This window comes from Myxine glutinosa, unplaced genomic scaffold (genome assembly GCF_964187855.1).
Source record: "Myxine glutinosa unplaced genomic scaffold, kmMyxGlut1.1 SCAFFOLD_2548, whole genome shotgun sequence".
NCBI lineage: Eukaryota > Metazoa > Chordata > Myxini > Myxiniformes > Myxinidae > Myxine > Myxine glutinosa.
In genome coordinates, this window is record NW_027618642.1 from 10,001 (window position 1) to 30,570 (window position 20,570).

Genomic DNA, 20,570 nt, shown 5'->3' on the forward strand with positions numbered 1-20,570 from the left:
CCAATCGGCTCATCTGATCATGTGCTTGTTAAAGTGGACATCTCTCTGACCATTCTCAGGGAGCCTCCTCAGCTGCGACGAGTCTGGCATTTCACTCAGGCCAACTGGCACGGCCTTCAAGCAGCCATCAATCATCTGGACTGGTCTCCCATCTCTACCGCCTCTGACATCAACTCATCCTGGGAATTCTTCCAAAGTAAATTGCTCTCTCTCATGCATAGATTTTCCCATCTCATCTTCAGTTGTCATACCCTACCTCCCGTCCATGGTACACGGCATCTTGTGGTGAGGCTGTTGCCCAGAAACAACTTGCCTTCGTCTCCTGGAGAGCAAATCCAATGGAAGGAAAGCTCATTTCCTTTCACAAAGCCCGAAACAAGTGTGTGTCCACCCTCAGGAGAGCCATGAAACAATATCTCTCCGTTCTCAAGACCGAACTCTCGTATCTGTCTCCCCTCTTCCAAATCCTGGTGGCATCTGGTCAAATCTGTTTCTGGTGTTTGTTCCCCCTCCATCCCCTCCCTCACCTCAAACGGCTACACGGCTGACTCCGCACGTGAAAAAGCTGAATGCCTCAACTCTGTGTTTGCCTCTAAATCTTGTGTCCCAAACCCATCCCTCTCTGTACCCACCGTACCCAGTCGTAGCCAGCTGCTCCTGGACTCTGTGTCCTTTCCTCCTGACAAGGTGGAAAAGTTTCTGTCAACCCTCGACTCTGATTCTGCAACTGGACCTGACGGCATCAGCCCACGGGTCCTAAAATCCTGTTCTTCCGCTCTTTCACTCCCTCGCTCTGTTCTCTTCACCCTCTCTTTTGCTCAAGGTCATCTGCCATCTGCTTGGAAATCAGCCAACATCACCGCTTTGCACAAAACAGGTGCAAAAACAGATCCCAGCAACTACAGACCAATCAGCCTTCTCCCAATTTATCAGCAAAGTCATGGAATCCATCATTGCTTCGGATATGAAATCTTTCCTCTTCTCCAATGGCTTGATCTCTGATCATCAATTTGGTTTCAGACCTGGTCACTCTACTCTGGACATGCTGCTTCTGCTTTCTCAACAATGGATGGAGGTCCTCAATGCCAAACAGGAAATTAGAGCTGTCTCCCTTGACATAGCACGTGCCTTGGATACAGTCTGACACCCCGCTCTGCTCACCAAATCCTCCTCCTTTGGTATCCATGGAAATCTCCACGCATGGCTGGCGGACATCCTCTATAGTCGTAGTCAATGTGTGGCCCTGAATGGGTTTCTCTCATCTCCTCTTCCTGTTCAGGCTGGAGTTCCCCAAGGCAGTGTTCTGGGCCCTGTGCTTTTTCTGGTCTTCATCAATGATCTCTCTGACTCTCTTGAAAATCCTCTCTATCTCTTTGCTGATGACTCTACTCTCTGTCGCTCCATTCCTCATCCCTCAGATCGGCAGTCTGCAGCCTCCTCACTCTCTGCAGACCTGGACAAAATCACAGACTGGGCAAACAAGTGGAACATGTCTTTCAATCCTGACAAATCTCACACTCTTACGATGTCTCTCCGAAAAGACCGACTGGACAACCCTCCCATCCACTTTCTGAATAATCCTCTCCAAGAAGTTCTGTCACTCAAGCTTTTGGGTCTCACTATCTGCCATGATCTTTCCTGGGAAAACCACATTTCAAATCTGGTCTCCAAAGCCAGTCGCCGACTGGGCATCCTCCGTCGTGCGAAGTCCTTCCTTGGCACACCTGAGCTCCTCACCACATACAAGGCTTTCATCCGCAGCTCAATGGAACACTGCTCTCCCCTCTGGGCTGGTGCTCCGGCCTCACACCTAGCTCGTCTTCACGCTGTTGAAACCAAAGCATTCAGAATCATTGGAATCTCCCGCGATGAAGCTAACTCCAAGGGCCTTTCACTCACTCACCGCAGGCAGGTTGGTGGTCTTTCCGTCTTCTACAGACTCCTCTCTGGCCTTGCCCCCCCAGCTCTCTCTGAGCTCTGTCCCCCAAATGTTCCTACAGGTCGCACAAGATCTGCCTGCAACCCTCTTATGGTTAAACTGCCGAAATCTCGGCTCTCTGCTCACCTTCACTCCTTCATTCCTCTTTTCTCCCGCCTCTGGAACAAACTCCCTCACCCTCTTCAATCCCACTCCACCCTCCAGGTCTTCAAAACAGCTGTTCACCACCATCTCTTATCTTCCCCCATCCAAAACCTTGATCTTTTCTACCCCCGCTAATTTCATCCCAAATCCACTTTTTTGAAATACCAACCTCTGTCCTGGAAGTCTTTGGTGTCCTTGTGTTTTATACTTCTCCCACCCCCCCCCCCCCCCTTCCCACGCCTCCTCCCCCCAAGCCCTCTCCCTCCCACATATCTCCCTGCTCTCAAATGTTATGTTTGTGTGCTTCCCTTTCTCTCCCCATCTTGTCCGCCCGCTCCCTCTTTTCAATATTTTGTTTGTCTGGTTGATTTGTTTGTGAAATAAATGTTAGCTCTTTCATGAGCCTCGATTCAGTATACAAAAAATACACACACACACACACACACACACACAAACACACAAACACACACACACACACACACACACACACACACACACTCTTCCTTCACTTACAGTTGTAACCTTCACTTACAGGCAATTGACTTATTTTCCAACTTCCAACTGCCCGGATCATGAGCTGGGCACCGTTTTTCATCGAGGTTTCAATATTTCAGCCAGGAACCTCTCCAAACAGTGGATCTACAACCCGGGCCACATGTTGTATTACACATATGTATTATTATATTATTATTATATATATTGTTATGGAACCGGAGTACGGCACTCCCCTTAGGGGGGAGGGGGGGCGGGTTAATCCCCCCTTCTATTGTCACGGGCCGTCTCCGCTCCTGACGCTACACAGCTACCTTCGGAAAGGCAGGTGCGCAGCCCCGTTCGTACCGCGGATAGATGTTCATTGCCGAGCGGTTTTAGCAACCGCGGCACGAACTGTTAACAAGGACTAGACCCGATTCTTGAACGTTGGCCAAATCGTGCCACAGGTGTCCAATGGGGAAATCACTAAAACGACCGAATGTGAAGAAGAAGCAGAACAGAAGTAGGAAATACAAACATAATTTATTACTACTATTTACAATTCAAAAGAAACCAAGGAAGAAGGAAGAATAAGAAAATAATTACAGAAAGAGGGACGGACCAGAAGGACACAGTGCAACGCTAGCTTACCTATGCCAGTCTTACTTACAAACCCAGGACAGAACAAACAAAGACAGACTCACACGAATGGGGAATTCTCAGGCAGGAATGGCGGGAAGGATGCGAAGGTGGGCCCACAGGGCACAGCAAACGGGTCCGCTCCGGGCGGGAAGCGAAGAGCCGGCAGTTCCTTGTATTCGGCTTTACACCGCACACCGGCAGGGTCACTCGCTGCCCCGTCAGGGCTTCACACGGCTGGTTGAAACGGGGCTGGTTGAAGCGGCTCTCTGCAGAAATCTCACTTGTGCAGAACTCAGCTGGGTCACGCATCTGCTGCGAAAAGGCTTGCGCGGGCGCTTATATAACGCGCTTCAAGATCAATGCGCGCCATGCCCGTGATGGTATCTCATCAGCCCTGGTTGGCTGGTGGGGGCTCGCTGGCTCCACCTTTGATGACGAGGTGGTGCCACGCCCATGATCCGACGGCTCCTCCTCCTTCTTCTCCAGCTTAACCATGTGCGTAATGGAGGTTTTGCGGTGATTTGAGCGAGCCCCAGCCAAAGGGCAGCGAACGCTGCCGGCAATTGCGTTTTGGTGGCAATTGAAAGGGGATTCTACCTTATTCCATTTGGTGCAATGCAGTGTCAACTAGTGGGAACAGAGCCTTAAACTAATACACATAATAAGGAGATAACTACTGAACAGGGAGATCTATGATTTGCTACGTGATTCTATATGGCCTAACTAAGGGACGACCTTTGACCTTTACACATAACACGGAGGGTGATATTTATACAAGCTTCATTACACTTACAACGATAAAAAAAAAACACAACACCATTCTCAAATCCACAACACTGCACCCTCCTCCTCTTAGGCACGTCCCGGGCCTATTAAACTTTTACTTTTAGTTTAGTGTGGCACGTAGGTGTAGTTCCCTCTACATTTAACCTGACCCTGAGTGTGATAGTTTTAAAACACAAATAAGTAGGTCCCGCTGCTGCATTGCACCCTGCCTAACAGACTTACGCCCACAGCTAACCGAATTGCGGAATTGTCTTCAAACTACAACATGAACGATGTGGGAGCATTATTTACAGTTGACGCTACTTGTCTTTACAAAACGAAACCCCAGGACCTGTGATTGTTCTTTGGGGGGGGGGGGGGGGTGGGGGGGGGAGGCAGCCTGCCCTGCATCGACGCACCAACAGCAACAAAAACGCACCAAAACACCATAAAGCACCACACAGCACCATTCAGTGCACAGTCACCACAGTTCATAATTTAAAAAACCCAACAAACCCTGCCGGTGGTCTTGCTCTTCGGCTCCCTCTGCTGGCTAATGCTCTTCCAGATGTTGTCAACTTGTTCTTCTTACTGGCGACCTATTTGGACATAATAAAAAGGCACACAATGCGTCCATTTTTTATTTATTTATGGCCCACAGGGCCGACTCTGAGTGGTTCACCTGTGTGGCATAGGTGCCATGCTAACAAGGTCCGCCAGCAAGATCTCGGGCCATCATGGCCGGTTCCAGCAGAGGGGCCATGCCCCAACCCGTGGGGTTCCATGAGTGGTGCTCAGCCACAGACATGTGGTCCATAAGTGGTGCATCGATGCAGGCAGCTGTGGTTGCGAGAGTTCGGGCACACAATGGCGGACTCCCGCACGCTCCCCTCGGTGCCCAGAGAGCACAGTCCTCGGGTGGGAGATAGGGGGGGGGGGGTAGAAGACAGGTGAGTGAGGGGTAAGGTCACAAGGGTACACATCAAACAAGGCAATGCAAGACGAGGTGCGTACGGAGAGCGAAGTGAGAAAGCTCGTCCCGACCGTACGTCCCCCCCCCCCCCCCCTGTTACCTACTCTACCCTTGCCCTTACCCCATATGTACAAAAATCTACACATTTACAAATTCGTCCCTACTGTCTCGTCTTCCCCATATTTCCCCTATACCAAATTCGTCACCACAATCCCTATTTCTAACCAAATTTGCCATAATTCCAATTCGTCATCAATCCTCATAAGGAGGGAGAGATGGAACAACAAGCACAATGTCACACCCACGTCATGATGCGTCTCACAATCCAAACATTTGCACAGAAAAATAACAAAACATGGCATGGCGTGGAGTTACGTCATCGCCTCAGGTGAGTGGATGTAGATGGTGCGAGGGGATTCTTAATCCTAACTATCCTCTAAATGACTTTAATACACTTTACACTACCCGGGGTCTTTCCCTGCCAAACCATTGGCAATCTTACTCTCTATGCGGTTTTAAGAACCAAATTCCCATTGACCAAACTGTGGTGCTTCATCAATTTGGGGTCTCACTCCCCCGATTTCAACTCCCTGTGCCCTTGCACAATTTCAGGACTGGTCGTGTGGCTCTCCCAGCAGGTCTACCCACCTGCACAACTCCACCACTGTAGTTGCCTCCGAGCTTACCTGCTCCTCACCCTACCTATCTAATTGGGGAAGGCCCTCTGGCGCTCTCCCCATTCGGTGCCCTCTCTGGCACTGGGCTACCCGGGTCCGTCCTCCGGATCCTCGGGCCCCATCCACAACTCTAACGGCTCCCAGAGCCCACCTGCGGCCTCACCTGGCCGACATCCTAACAGTGGCGGGGTGCCCATTCAACTACACACACTAACAGGCCACACGCCCAGCCATTTCCACGACACTAATGCACCCATCCAAACACCATTCTTCCACCACGCACCACAGATGCCAATATCCAACCACAATTTACCTGTACCCTCTACCTAACGCTTAAACTACCCTCCCCGGGTATTCCTGATGGGGTCCATCCTCCTTTCCCCCATCCACACCTACGCACCATCCACTACACTCCACAGTTTCCCCCATACTCACTCCACGACCATCCATTCCATACTCCATATATTCCATACTCCATGTATTCCACACAACCATTCTCCATTCACCTGTTCACTTGCACACCTGTGCAATCACTCCTGGTGCTTTCTGCACCCTCCTTCCTCCCTGGACCATTTGGTCAACACAACACACAATCACCACTACTCAGCCATACACTGCTCCATACACCTGTTCGATCCTCAAACACTCGGCATCATCTGCTCTAACTACTCCCCTCTGAAACTCGCGCTTCCCAGTCGCCCCTTACATTATTGCGCTCCCTCATCATTATAATCCAACTACCCTCATCTATGTCCCCACTACCTGTCCACTGGTGCTACTTAACCATACCGTTACCTCTGGTCATTTCTAGGTCCCTATACATTATCCAAACCCTCCCGGGCTAGTTTTCACTGCCAAACCCCATAAACCTAGAGCTCCTTTGCTCCCGTTGTGAGAGATGGCAGAGTTGCCATCCCACCACAACGGTACCTCTCACTACCACCCCCCCCCCCCCCCAGTCCTCTGATGCTACGAGCCCCCGTCGCAAAAGGTACTGGGTCCTGCCTCGGCATCTAGAGCCGAGGCGATCCACGAGGGCGCCTGCTCGCCGGCATAAGGTCTTATCCGGTCGGCATGGACGATCCGAGGGAGGGCCCGTGGCCACATTTTGATCTTAACGACCACGTCACAGACGTGTGACAGGACGACTCCCGGGCCTTGCCAGGGGGAGGTGAGTTTTGGGCACCTGCCCTTCCGCCTCCGGGGATTAAAGAACCAAATCTTCATCCCCGGAGCGTACTGACTACCCTGGCTCCGGTCGTCGTACCTGCGCTTCATCTTGGCCCCCACCAGATGGAGCTGGCGGCGGGCGAAGGCATGGAGCGGGTCCATGCCTTCCTCCAGGTGACGTGCGTAACCCTCCCTCGGCGGTGTATCCGTGGTGTCTGGCACGGGACCGCATAGCAAGTCGGCGGGAGCCCGTAACTCCTGCCCATACATAAGCAACGCTGGACTGCATGCGGTGGCTCCGTGCTGGCTGGTTCGGTAGGCCATTAACAAGTACGGGAGATGTTCGTCCCAGTCATCCTGACGGGTGGTGGTGAACAGTGCCAGTTGTTGGATCAATGTTCGATTGAATCTTTCCACCATCCCGTCAGATTGTGGCCGCAAGGGCGTGGTCCTGTTTTTCCGAATTGACATGAGTCTGCACACATCTTTTAATAAAATTGGCTTTCAATATTTCGACCCTGATCGGTGTGCAGCTCCTGTGGAATCCCGTGCCGACATACAAATCCTTCCACGAAGGCCTGCGCCACCACCCCGGCTTCTTGTTTGGGGAGGGCATAGGCCTCCGGCCACTTGGTGAAATAGTCCATTACAACGAGGATGTACTTATTACCTTGGCGGGTGCGGGGCAGCGGTCCTAGAATATCCATAGCCACCCGCTCAAGGGGGGCCCCCACCTGGTGTAATTGAAGGGGGGCCCTCATCCTCCGTGCTGTTCCCTTTTTGGCAGAACAGGCGTCGCATCTCCGACACCAGTCCTGTATGTCGCGCCCCATATTAACCCAATAGAACCTCCGGCGGACCCGAGATGTTGTCTTTGTCCTGCCCAAATGGCCGCCGGAGCGGGTACCATGCACCTGTTGTAATATGATGTTCTTAAATTTGTCAGGGACTATCACCAGCCAGGAAGTTCTATCAGAGGGAACCTCCACCCACTTGCGATACAAGATGTTGCCTTTCAATTCCAGGGTCTGCCACTGAGCCCAATATGCCTTTATTTGCGCCCCGAGGGGGGTGACCTCTTCCCCACTTTGGTCTTTGCCCCAATTTGACCCATTTGAACACCGGCCCCAGAACGGGATCCTCCTGCTGGGCCGTGCTCCATGCCAAATTTCCAAATTCCTCGTCCGCGGTTAGTGGCAAAATTGGCCCTCTCACCCGGGTTGCCCGGACGACGAGAATCGGGGCAGAATCGCCCAATTGCTCCCTCTCCTCGTCTCGCACAAAATTTGCAGTTTTCCTCCAGACAAGGACGCCGAGAGAGTGCGTCTGCATTACCATGGGCCTTCCCGGCCCTATGGGTCACATCAAAATCGTACTGCTGCAACTTTTCCAACCACCTTGCAATTTGGCCCTCCGGTTCCTTGAACCGAAGGAGCCATTGCAAGGAGGAATGGTCAGTTCGAACCGAAAATTTCCGCCCGTACAGGTACGGGTGGAAATGGTTCATGGCAGCCAGCATTGCCAATAACCCTTTGCGAGTGACACAATAATTTCGTTCGGGCCTACTTAAGGCCCGACTATAATAACCAATCACTCTCTCCACACCCTCCTGTGTCTGAGACAAAACTGCGCCCAATCCTTCCTGGCTCGCATCCGTGTCCAGGGTAAATGTCCCGTCGCTAGTGGGGTAAGCTAGAAGGGGTGCGGATGTCAAACACCCCTTCAATTTTAGGAAGGCCTCTTGGCACTCCCTTGTCCAATTAAATCGCGTCCCCTTCTCCGTAAGCCGGTGGAGGGGACGGGCCAACTCCGCAAATTTCGCCACAAAGCGCCGGTAGTCGGAGCAGAGTCCCAAAAATCCCCGCACCTCCTTGATGGTACTTGGTGCGGGCCACTCCTCTACCGCTGTAATTTTGCCTGGGTCTGTTTTTACCCCCTCGCGACCGATAACGTGACCTAGATAGGCCACCTCTCTTGCAAACAAAGTGCACTTACTCGGGTTCAGCTTCAACCCTGCCTGTCTGAGGCACCCGAACACCTGGTCCAAATTAGCTAAAGCCTGGGGGAAGGTCTTGGCATGTACTAGGACGTCATCCAGGTATACCAGGCATGATTGCCATGGCATGCCGCCTAGTACATGTTCCATTAATCGCTCAAAGGTGGCGGGTGCGTTACACAAACCAAACGGCATCACAGTGAACTGATACAGAACCTTACTTGTGGAAAATGCCGTTTTCTCCTTCCCTGCCCGATCCATCTCCACCTGCCAATACACACTCTTGAGGTCCAAAGTTGAGAACCAATTTGAGCCCGCAACGGCATCGAGGGTGTCATCAATTCTTGGCAGGGGATATGAGTCCTTGAGTGTCACGTTGTTTAGCTGGCGATAGTCCACGCAGAAACGCGTGGTCCCATCTTTCTTTTTAACCATCACAACAGGTGACATCCAGGGACTTCCCGAGGGCTCGATCACGCCTGCGTCGAGCATTTTTTCAACATGCTCGTCAGCTTCCGCCCTCTTGCTCCAAGGGAGCCGTCGGGCGGCCTGACGAATAGGCCGGGCCTCACCGATGTGGATCTGATGTTTCACCAGGCCCGTACGTCCAATATCCTCGGACAAGGAGAAGAGATCCAAATGGGATCCAACCAGTTTATGTAAGGCCTCGCTCTGGGTACCTCCCAACTCTACACTACTACGATTTACCATCTCGCAAATGGGATCGGGCCAATTCCTACTACTTATTGAAGGCTCCCCCTGGGGCCGGCTCGGCTGGACGTTCTCGCCCCTCACTGACGCGACTTCTCTAACTGGGGTGCAGCCAGCTACCTTCGTGCCCCTCACTATAGTGCGAGGTTCTGTACTAATATTAATTACTCGGACGGCCACCACCGGCCCGTCCGTTTTTACAAGGGTGCGGCCCACGATTAAACCAGGTATGGATAGCGCTGCCACCGGTTCGACCAGACCTCAGGACTCCTGCCATGTCGGGCGAGCTGACCATCGGGCCGGCACTATTGCCTCGGCCCCCGGAGGGATGGTCACGGCCTCAGGAGCCTCCAGCTCCACCCTCTCGGCCGTGCTCACCCCCTCCAATGGTAGCTCTTCCACTCCCACTTGCAGGATCCCCCGGCTCAAGTCGATTTTACAACCGTTGGCAGTCAACAAATCCAACCCTATTAAGCATGGGTCGCATACCTCCGCCACCCAAACCTCTATCTCCTTCTTTACCGATCCCAACTTGAGGGTCACAAAACCACGCCCTATGATCGGGGCCGTTACCCCGGTAGCCAGCTGCAAACTATGATTTTCCAGACGCTGGATTTTACCCCAGCCGTCTGCACTCGAATTAAGGATCACGGGGCTGATGATCGTGGCGCTGGCTCCCGTGTCCACCACGGCGTCTACCCCCACGCCGGCAATTTTGCACCGAATTGTTAAGCTACCTGTTCCAATTTGGCCACAATGAATGACCTGTCGCGTCAACGAGGGCTCCTCTCCATCCCCTACTGCCGAACACCGCCCTGCATGCCCGGCACGTTCTAGTTTCCCGGGCCCTGGCGGGGGGGTGTCTGAGGTCGGCTAGGCCGATCTATACTGGGCGAAGTTGAGGGCATCGGCTGGCGGGGAACGTCCCGGCGCGGAGCTCAGCACTCCCACGCACGGTGACCCAGCCGAGCACAATTATAACACCTCACCTGGTAAGGTGCTTGCCTCCGATATTCCAAATTTCCCTCCCTGTATGTCCGAATTGGGGTACTTTGTCATGGACTACCGGGTGCCACCGCTGGAGCCGCCTGCCATGGTCCAGGTCCCGCTAGGCGCCGATCCACCAGCCTCCGAACCATGCTCTCCAGGTCGGGGGGCCACCCCCCATCACGGGCCCTACCTGACGCACCGCCACTGCGTGGCGCTCGCCTCCCCGGGCCAGGAGCTGCTTCCCAATGGGCTGCAGCGTCGGCCGCCTGACTCATGGTCTGCGGGCGCCACATGGCGAGCTGTTGTCGGAGCTCCAGATCCGGAAGGGCCTGGATAAAGTGATCCAGCGCCAGGCTTTCCTGTGAACTCGCTGCCATGTCTGCGTGTGCAATCCCTACTGTGCGGCGAATGTCGTGGGCAAGCTCCCCGATGGTCTCCTGGGGTTGCGTTTTCGCTGAGCAAGCTGCGCTTTAACAAGCTCACTTTGCTGTTCAATGCCAAATCTGTAAATTAAGGCCGCGCGGAGAGCTGAGAGGGTGAGAGCACACGGTGGTAAAGCTGTCAGCACCTCCGCCGCCGCTCCGCGCAGTGCCCCCACAAGGTGTACTCCACCTTCGTCCGGATTCCAACCATTGCCTCTGCACACGTACTCAAACTGCGCCAGGTACGCCCTCAAATCACTCTTGCCGTCGTACGGCGCGAGTGGGACCTTGTGGGCGCCCGAAGGCCGAACCCCGCGCATCACTCCTTGCGGGATCAACGTGGGACCAAACCGTTCAGGCTCCCACAGTACGCTATTCCCGGGGGGCTCCCGCGCATCCCCCGTCCCTCCAAACACTACCCCTCTTGGTGTCGATGCCTGGGTCGCCCTTCCGCAACCCGCTACCCACTCCATACCCGCACACCCTTGCTCACCAACACCCCCCTCACTCCCCATAGCCAGACCTCCTTGCACACCTCCTTTATCCATACCCTCCGGACCAGTCATACACCTCACGATTGGTCCCTCACGAACACCCGGGTCTACACCACCCCCCAAGCTGACTGAATCTCCCCTCACACCATATACATTTCCGAGTATAACGCCACTTACCTCGGCACCTCTTTGTCGCTCCTCCTCCGCCACCTGCACACTATTTATTTGGTTAGCAAGCACATCATCATGATTTGAGCACAGACCTTGCACATATTCCATCACTTCCTCCTTTATCTCCTTCTTAGTTTCCCTCCGTCTCTTCTTGATTTCACTCACCCCCTCTTCCACTTCCTCTAATTTCTCCTTTACCTCCCTCATTTCCCGGTGCGCCCCCTCAATTTCTTCCTCTAAGGCCACCTTGACAGCTTATATGTGCGTCCTCACCTCCCGTTCTTTCGTCTCCATTGCCTCTGTCACCTCGTCCAATCTTGCTGTCAGTCCCTCATGTACCGTCCGACATTCCCTCTTTGTCGCTATGAGTTCGTTCTTTATTTCCTTCTGGGTCACCTTCAACCCCTCGATCACAGCCGTATTCTTTTTTACCTGTTCCTTCAACTCCCTTTGTCCCACTGTCAGCTGCCCCACCCCCTGCGTCAACTCCTCTATGCCACCTTGTAACTTTGCCGTCCCATTTCTCACCTCTTTCTCTATACGCTCCTCACCTCGCTTTACCTCCTCGCGTACCCCCGAGACCTCCTCGATCACACCCCGTCTGATCTCCTCCCCCATCTCTCCCATCTCTTTGGTAGATGCTGCCCTCATCTGTTCCAACTCATGCCTCTGGGCTTCCAATTTGGTTTCTAACCCGATTTTCACCTCCTCTATCTGATTCCCCATCTGTTTAATTTCTCGGGAAGATTGCTCCCCTATTTCCCACAATTTGCCTTCCATTGGGTTTTCTAACCCCCCTAACCCATTTTTCACCCCCTCCATCTGGTTCTCCTGGGCAGCCATTCTATTTTCCAACCCCGTTAACCCCTCCTTCATTTCCCCGATTTGGTTACCCCCGTCATTCAGTTGGCCCCCCAATTTACCTGCTAGCCCTTCCAACCTGGAAGCCCTCCGGCATCCCCTCGGCGAAGAAACAACTCGGCGTTGTCTATCCCCTCGAATTTATTGTCTAAACCCTCAAATTTGGCTTCTAGCCCCCCAATTTTGCCGTCGAGCCCCCCGATTCGATTTCCCATCTTCCTTAACCCGTCTCTCAATTGCTCACTGGTACCCCTCGCTTCGTCCCTCATTGCCCCCATACTGTTTTCCAAACCTCCAATTTGGTTTCCCATTTTCTCCCCCATTCTGTTTTCCAATCCTATATTCCCCATTAGTATGGCTGCATTAATCTGCGCCATGAGGTCCCGCACATCAATTCCCCCTATTTGCGCAGCGGGCGCGGCTACCGCGCGCTCGTGCGAGGCGCCATTTTGTGCGTCTGAAACCTCGTGCGCAAGGGCGCCATCTTGTGCGCCTGATACCCCCTCAACCACATCCTCATTTCTTTCCTCCTCCATTTCCTCCCTCTGGTCCTGGGTTACCCGTAACCCCTCTAACTCTCCCACCAGCACCCGATCACCTTGACCATCCATGGCACGATTTTAAATTTAGGATTTTATGAAATAGAATTTTGGGCCACTCGTAATTTGAGCGCGCTAAGCGCTTCAGGTCCGAATCCGACACTCCTGACACCAATTGTTACGGAACCGGAGTACGGCACTCCCCTTAGGGGGGGGGGGGGGTTAATCCCCCCTTCTATTTTCACTGGCCGTCTCCGCTCCTGACGCTGCACAGCTACCTCCAGAAAGGCAGGTGCGCAGCCCCGTTCGTACCGCGGACAGATGTTCATTGCCGAGCGGTTTTAGCAACCGCGGCACGAACTGTTAACAAGGACTAGACCCGATTCTTGAACGTTGGCCAAATCGTGCCACAGGTGTCCAATGGGGAAATCACTAATAGTCTAGTAGGAAGACTAGGTCCCCCTGCACCCCCCGGAGATATACTTCTAATCAGTGTTTCTAGATTGGAAAAAATGTGTAGAAAATGACTAGCTATGGCCCCAAGCTGAAAAAATGTCCCACATACCATTTTTATGCAAATTACTGCTGCAAATTTTATGCAAAATTATGCAAATTTTATGCAAATTTTTGATGAGGAGTAGAGTTGAGGGGTCTTTGAGGGCTTCATCGAGGTGCTCTCGGTTGCAAGACTGGGTCATTCTGAGAAGCACAGCAGGGTCAGAGATCATGATGTTCTCCTCCTCAGTGAATCTCTCCATCAACAGCCTCTCCATTGCCTCACACACTGTTTTGAGGCAAAAGAGGGACTTTGCGTAGGCCTTTCCACTGAGAACACCTTTGAGAGATCCACTTGTTACTAGTTGTGCCTCAAAGAGAATCTCTGCATATCCAGAACCACGCATCTTGTGTCCAGTGAGCATCCCGATGTAGTTCATGGATGTGTGGAAGGGTCCAATCGTTACTACATGACTAGCAAATTCATTTGGCCAGCGCCAGATGATGGGAAGGGCTTTCATGCAGACACCCAGATCAAATGTATTCAGGACCCATCTCTGACCCACCTCAGCAGTTGCTGCCTCGGAACGCTTCAGTAGCTCACGAACAACTGCGTTGTCTGTGATCGGTTGGTGGATAGGCGTGCAGTAGTCGACTGTTGATTTGCTGGGTGGGGGAGAACCAGTTGCAGAGGTGAAACCCCCTAGCCCAGGCACAGGCTGCAGGCCATTGCCATGCCATGCAGGCACCAGGCACAGACCGATCACAGACAACGCAGTTGTTCGTGAGCTACTGAAGCGTTCCGAGGCAGCAACTGCTGAGGTGGGTCAGAGATGGGTCCTGAATACATTTGATCTGGGTGTCTGCATGAAAGCCCTTCCCATCATCTGGCGCTGGCCAAATGAATTTGCTAGTCATGTAGTAACGATTGGACCCTTCCACACATCCATGAACTACATCGGGATGCTCACTGGACACAAGATGCGTGGTTCTGGATATGCAGAGATTCTCTTTGAGGCACAACTAGTAACAAGTGGATCTCTCAAAGGTGTTCTCAGTGGAAAGGCCTACGCAAAGTCCCTCTTTTGCCTCAAAACAGTGTGTGAGGCAATGGAGAGGCTGTTGATGGAGAGATTCACTGAGGAGGAGAACATCATGATCTCTGACCCTGCTGTGCTTCTCAGAATGACCCAGTCTTGCAACCGAGAGCACCTCGATGAAGCCCTCAAAGACCCCTCAACTCTACTCCTCATCAAAAATTTGCATAAAATTTGCATAATTTTGCATAAAATTTGCAGCAGTAATTTGCATAAAAATGGTATGTGGGACATTTTTTCAGCTTGGGGCCATAGCTAGTCATTTTCTACACATTTTTTCCAATCTAGAAACACTGATTAGAAGTATATCTCCGGGGGGTGCAGGGGGACCTAGTCTTCCTACTAGACTATAAAACGACCGAATGTGAAGAAGAAGCAGAACAGAAGTAGGAAATACAAATATAATTTATTACTACTATTTACAATTCAAAAGAAACCAAGGAAGAATAAGAAAATAATTACAGAAAGAGGGACGGACCAGAAGGACACAGTGCAACGCTAGCTTACCTATGGCAGTCTTACTTACAAACCCAGGACAGAACAAACAAAGACAGACTCACACGAATGGGGAATTCTCAGGCAGGAATGGCGGGAAGGATGCGAAGGTGGGACCACAGGGCACATCAAGCGGGTCCGCTCCGGGCGGGAAGCGAAGAGCCGGCAGTTCCTTGTATTCGGCTTTACACCGCACACCGGCAGGGTCGCTCGCTGCCCCGTCAGGGCTTCACGCGGCTGGTTGAAACGGGGCTGGTTGAAGCGGCTCTCTGCAGAAATCTCGCTTGTGCAGAACTCAGCTGGGTCACGCATCTGCTGCGAAAAGGCTTGCGCGGGCGCTTATATAACGCGCTTCAAGATCAATGCGTGCCATGCCCGTGATGGTATCTCTTCAGCCCTGGTTGGCTGGTGGGGGCTCGCTGGCTCCACCTTTGATGACGAGGTGGTGCCACGCCCATGATCCGACGGCTCCTCCTCCTTCTTCTCCAGCTTAAACATTGCGTAATGGAGGTTTTAGGGCGATTTGAGCGAGCCCCAGCCAAAGGGCAGCGAACGCTGCCGGCAATTGCGTTTTGGTGGCAATTGAAAGGGGATTCTACCTTATTCCATTTGGTGCAATGCAGTGTCAACTAGTGGGAACAGAGCCTTAAACTAATACACATAATAAGGAGATAACTACTAAACAGGGAGATCTATGATTTGCTACGTGATTGTATATGGCCCAACTAAGGGACGACCTTTGACCTTTACACATAACACGGAGGGTGATATTTATACAAGCTTCATTACACTTACAACGATAATAAAAAAAAACACAACACCATTCTCAAATCCACAACAATATTATTATTATATTATTATTCACATGATACATGGGTCAGTTTTCCAGACTTTTTTTTCTCATTATCACTTAACATATTGAACTGAAAATTAGTACATAGCTTTATTATGATAAGTTAACTTATTCTGTAGATTTGCATACCTAAAACAATTTGTCCAACTTTATATGGTTCATGATTGTTGAGTGCTATGAACAAAAACATTCATTGGGACCAGTCGGGGACATGTATTGCAAAGCGTTTTTGATTTGAAGCATTTCCCAAATGTAAAAAACAAAACAACAACAACAAAAAAACAATAACAACACAAAGCCACCTTATCTTGCTTTGATGCGTTCTGGCATGGCATGCCGAATATCAGTGTCGCATTTCCTTTAGGTTTGCAGGCCATTGTTAAGTAGTCTTCCCCAGGCCAGTTTTGAGAACTCATGACAGGCTCTTGATGGTGGGGAGAGTGGTTTTGTGCTCTAATTATCCAGAATGTATAACATGGGGTGGTTGGCATATGTTAAGTTGTTCATTTTAACTGTCCCTATTTTTTTTTTCCTTTCATGTGTTCGCTTCTTTTTCAATGTGGGGATTTTTTTTTTTTTTTTTTAATTTTAATGCAAATTGTGTTTTGTCAATGGAGACGTATCATTTCCTCGCATATTCGGTTTCTAGAGAAGATTGAATATGCAATGGTTTTAATAATGGCTAAGGTCTCTTTGTTTAACCAAAGCTTAGAGGTGGGGTCACCAAGTTAAACTGTACTTAACCCGTTTTTGTGGCCTTCCAACACAGGGTCTATTTAGCTCTCTATTTTGTGGCCTTCCCCATTCCAAACTGAGGCGGGTTGTTTGAGAAGGAGTTGTTCCATTTTAACCTTTCAGATATGGAAAGAGCAGGCACACGTGTTGATGAAGTCATGCACCATCAAATCTTCGCTTCTGCAAATTAGAACAACATTTTGTTTGAAAAAAAATATCCTGAAGCAATAACGAAATGCAGACCTGCACTCTTTTACTTGAAAATATCACATCAGGCACTCAACACAAATTTGGGGCCTTTTGTGTCATACCGTGCAATTCTCACCGTTATCATCGCATTGCATTGCATTGGTGAGGTTCAGCATTGCTAAATGCGTTGTCTGGTTCATAATGCGGCTTTCCTGATTACCAAGAAACATAAGGGATTTTTTTGAACAAGTTTGAAATCGATTTTTATTCTGTTTTCCCCATTGGTCCTTCTGTGTGCTATGTATGCAAAATAGTGGAATAACTTAAACCCATCCAGTTTGCCTCTTTCCATTTGCACCCACATTCCCTTTCCTTTTCTCCTGGTTTTTCCCATACCCTTCCTTCATTGTCTCATCAAACCCCATATCCTCCTCCTTTCAACCAACACACCTGGCTCTCATCTCATTTGGAGATACTTTTTTCTGTTTTCTTTTAGGACTGCTACCAACGGGAGAAAAACAATTGGACGAGAAGGGGTCTCCCTCTTGGATCCCACGGTCTCTGCAAACTGCTTACCTGCACAGCAGTTCTACCCTGGTACAAACCATTGCACCATCTCTATGCACTTTTACTTCAGCATCCATTCCGTGCAGCCCATGTGCCCATTCAATGCAGACACGTTCAATTAATTTCTGATTTGGTATGGAGCTTAGATTCGAGAGAACAGGTTGCTTTAGATGCCGATGCTGCCCATATTTGCCGCTGGCCTTGGAAGCCAAAAGCCTTCATCTCTTTCCATTTATAGTATTAGGGCGATGTGGCACAAGTTTGTGGTTTCCTTGTTCTTAAGGTGCACAGCATTTGAATCACAAAGAAACACACATGTTGTACATATTAAGCAAAAACAAATATGCCAATGCATTTACTTACTTTGCCAAGTGAAAGTTTGGGATTGTATTTATATGCCACTCTGCAAGCAATGATTGGGATTATGATAATTTGCCTTAATCAGCCAAGCATGTCTATTTTGCTGGTGATGATAATGAGGAAAAATGCACTTTCCTTTGCCATTGTGGAATGAAGCACATTTTCAGAAAGGCCTTTTATGTGCATTTGATCCAAAAGCACGCTGCTGTCCATTTCCTACTGGGAATACAAACGGTGCACTTTTCCTCTTTCAGCTCGAGTCATTGCTCCCAGTTGGAATGTTTAGTTTTAAGATTTAACCTTACTGTTGTGTTCTGTTTTTGTCATGATTGGTGGGGGGAGGGTGCTGCTGTTTTCTGTCACTGTTGCCTGCCCATCATGCACAGAATACTCAATATCATGGACAAGGTGTCCACACTGATGACTTAAATACTGTGATTGTGCGTTTCTCCTTCGGACTTTGGTAATTTGTAAAGAGATCTTTCTTCTTTCCTGACCTGTTGTTGCAGCTGCGGTAGGCAGAATTCGGGATGGAGTAGCTGGTCCCTGTTCCACCACTCGGCATCATAATGATGTGCCGACATTCTGCCATGAGCTCCAGCCTCAGTCAGTGTTGCTGCAACCTTCTTATACACATGCAGCACGGACTCGGTCCTGCTTTCAGAGAGCTCCACTTCCCCGGCCTAGTCGCTCTTCCCCAGTTATTCCACAGCACATGACACGGTTACCGGCCCGGCACCTACTGTACCGCGGAGCCGCAGGGTGGCAGACGATGGTGCGACCAAACGGCGCTGTTCAGCATCATCCCAGTCGCCAGCCGTATGATGGGCAAGTCCCTTTCCATACTTCCCCTTCACTTACCAAGGATTGTCATGACCTGCTGGTGTCTGGTGTACTCTGCTCAGGGATGCCCCCCTATGCATACACAGGTATTACAATGCATCCACCAGGCCTTACTTTGCATGCACATTTGAGTCGGACATGATGGCGTGCAAGACGAGAAAGTTTGGATTGTATTTGTATGTCTCTCTACAAGCAAGGCCAGTGTTTTTATACAGAAGCCGTTTACTAAAGTTTTCTTTTTTTTTGGAATCGGCAAGTAGCAATAAAATGAAAAAAATGGATTAAAATTCTAGCCAGTTTACAAGTTGTTGAATCCTTGATTCAAGGTCATCCTTGTTCAATCATGAAAATTACTGGTGCATGATGCAATGTCGACTGTTTTTCTGGCCAGCTCACAAAATTTTATGAAGATTCTGTGTGGCCATTTTTCCGTCGCGCTCGGCAGCGATATATTAGTGCAAACTGGCTTGCATGTGTGGGCTTGACCATCGAGAACAAAACGACGCGTCCATTAGATCGCAATGCTGTAAAAAATGTCGCATTTGAAATCCTCGTGCAGCTTTCCCCATTCAAAATCGACCCGTAATATCTGATTTCCCACGGTCTTTGCCATCGAGCAAGTTATTCTGTTTGAAGAAGTTGTTTTGTTAAATTTTTATTCCACTGAGAATATCCCGTTGAGAATTTTACACGAGTCTAGATTTTGTAGACGAAAATGATCGATTGGAAAAATGATCGAAAATGACAGTGTTTCATGTGAGGATCTTTCCCAAGTTAATCTTAAATGTCCAAACGGAAAAGGAATTGATGCTTTCATTGTCCAATTTGCCTAAGTAAATAATGTAGTAAAATTGGCATCAAGGCCTATGATATTGCTTACTGGATAAATAATTATATGAAGACTGTGGACAAATCCATCATGCATAAAAATAGGTTGGAGCTGTGAAAATTATAAGGACAATGTTGAGTTCAGATTTTGAGCAATTGGGTCTTGCATCGCACCCAATTAGTGCGGACATCAATTTATGTACAATATCTGCTAATCTTTCCTTGCCACTATATAAAGCTTTTTCCTTGCACAGCTGTCATACACAAAAGCAGAATGATTCAACAATAGTAATGACAAAGCTTGTGATACGAGATGTTGTGAATATGCGAAGGAAAGGTTCCATTTTGAAGTACGAGCCATTCCGGGGGCAGGAAAATTCATGAGCAAAAATAAGTAAATGAAAGCAGATGATTTTGACACATGTAATTGTTGTTCCTTTTTCTGTTTGTATGTACGTGTGTATGATTTGCAGTGGGCCTCATTTCTATCTTTGTTTCATTCCAGTATGTGATAAATGGTTTTCTTTCTCATTGCTCCGCCAGTTGTAAATTTATAATGGTTTCCATATGCTGTATTGCTTGGCGTTGCTCTTTTCTTGTTGAAATCCAATTCCAGCATTCCTTAAAAAGTCGTAAATCTGTTTTCGGTCAATTAAAGTTTGAAGGAATGTGCATGCTGTTATTAAAGTGTGCATATTGTGAAAGGTGTATTAAGAGATTTTGTTCTCCCCAATAGTGGGCAACGACACAACCACATTGAGATGCTGCGATTATCAGAAAATATGAGTGTACGTCTGTTATAGGTGTGGTGACCACTCTCTCTCTCCCAAAGGACCATCTGGCAAACCCCTCCTATCTACCTATCGATCCTCTTAAGGAAGTTCAGTCACTGAAACTTCTGGGTCTCACTATCAGCCATGATCTTTCCTGGGCAAACCACATTTCAAACTTGGCCTCCAAAGACTGCATTACGATTAAGAAACCATTCACAAATTTTTAATCTTCTTTCTGGGTCGTCTTTCTGAATAGAGCCTGTGATTGATGCTGTGAAGAGAAACAGGTTGAGATGGTTTGGTCATGTGTTGAGGAAGGATAAAAGTGACTGGTTGAGAAGAGTGATGGAAATGCATGTAGAAGGAA

At 49.8% G+C, this 20,570-nt stretch overlaps 1 long non-coding RNA gene across 1 annotated transcript in view; it reads left to right on the top strand.

The window, feature by feature from the left end:
* The window catches only part of LOC144889317 (uncharacterized), a 26,029-nt gene extending 5,898 nt beyond the window's left edge, over nucleotides 1-20,131 (top strand). Inside the window, exons 2-3 of the long non-coding RNA XR_013621692.1 lie at nucleotides 17,329-17,429; nucleotides 18,269-20,131. This is a non-coding gene — a long non-coding RNA (uncharacterized LOC144889317). The remainder of the gene's footprint in view (nucleotides 1-17,328; nucleotides 17,430-18,268) is intronic.
* Nucleotides 20,132-20,570: the final 439 nt, after the last annotated feature.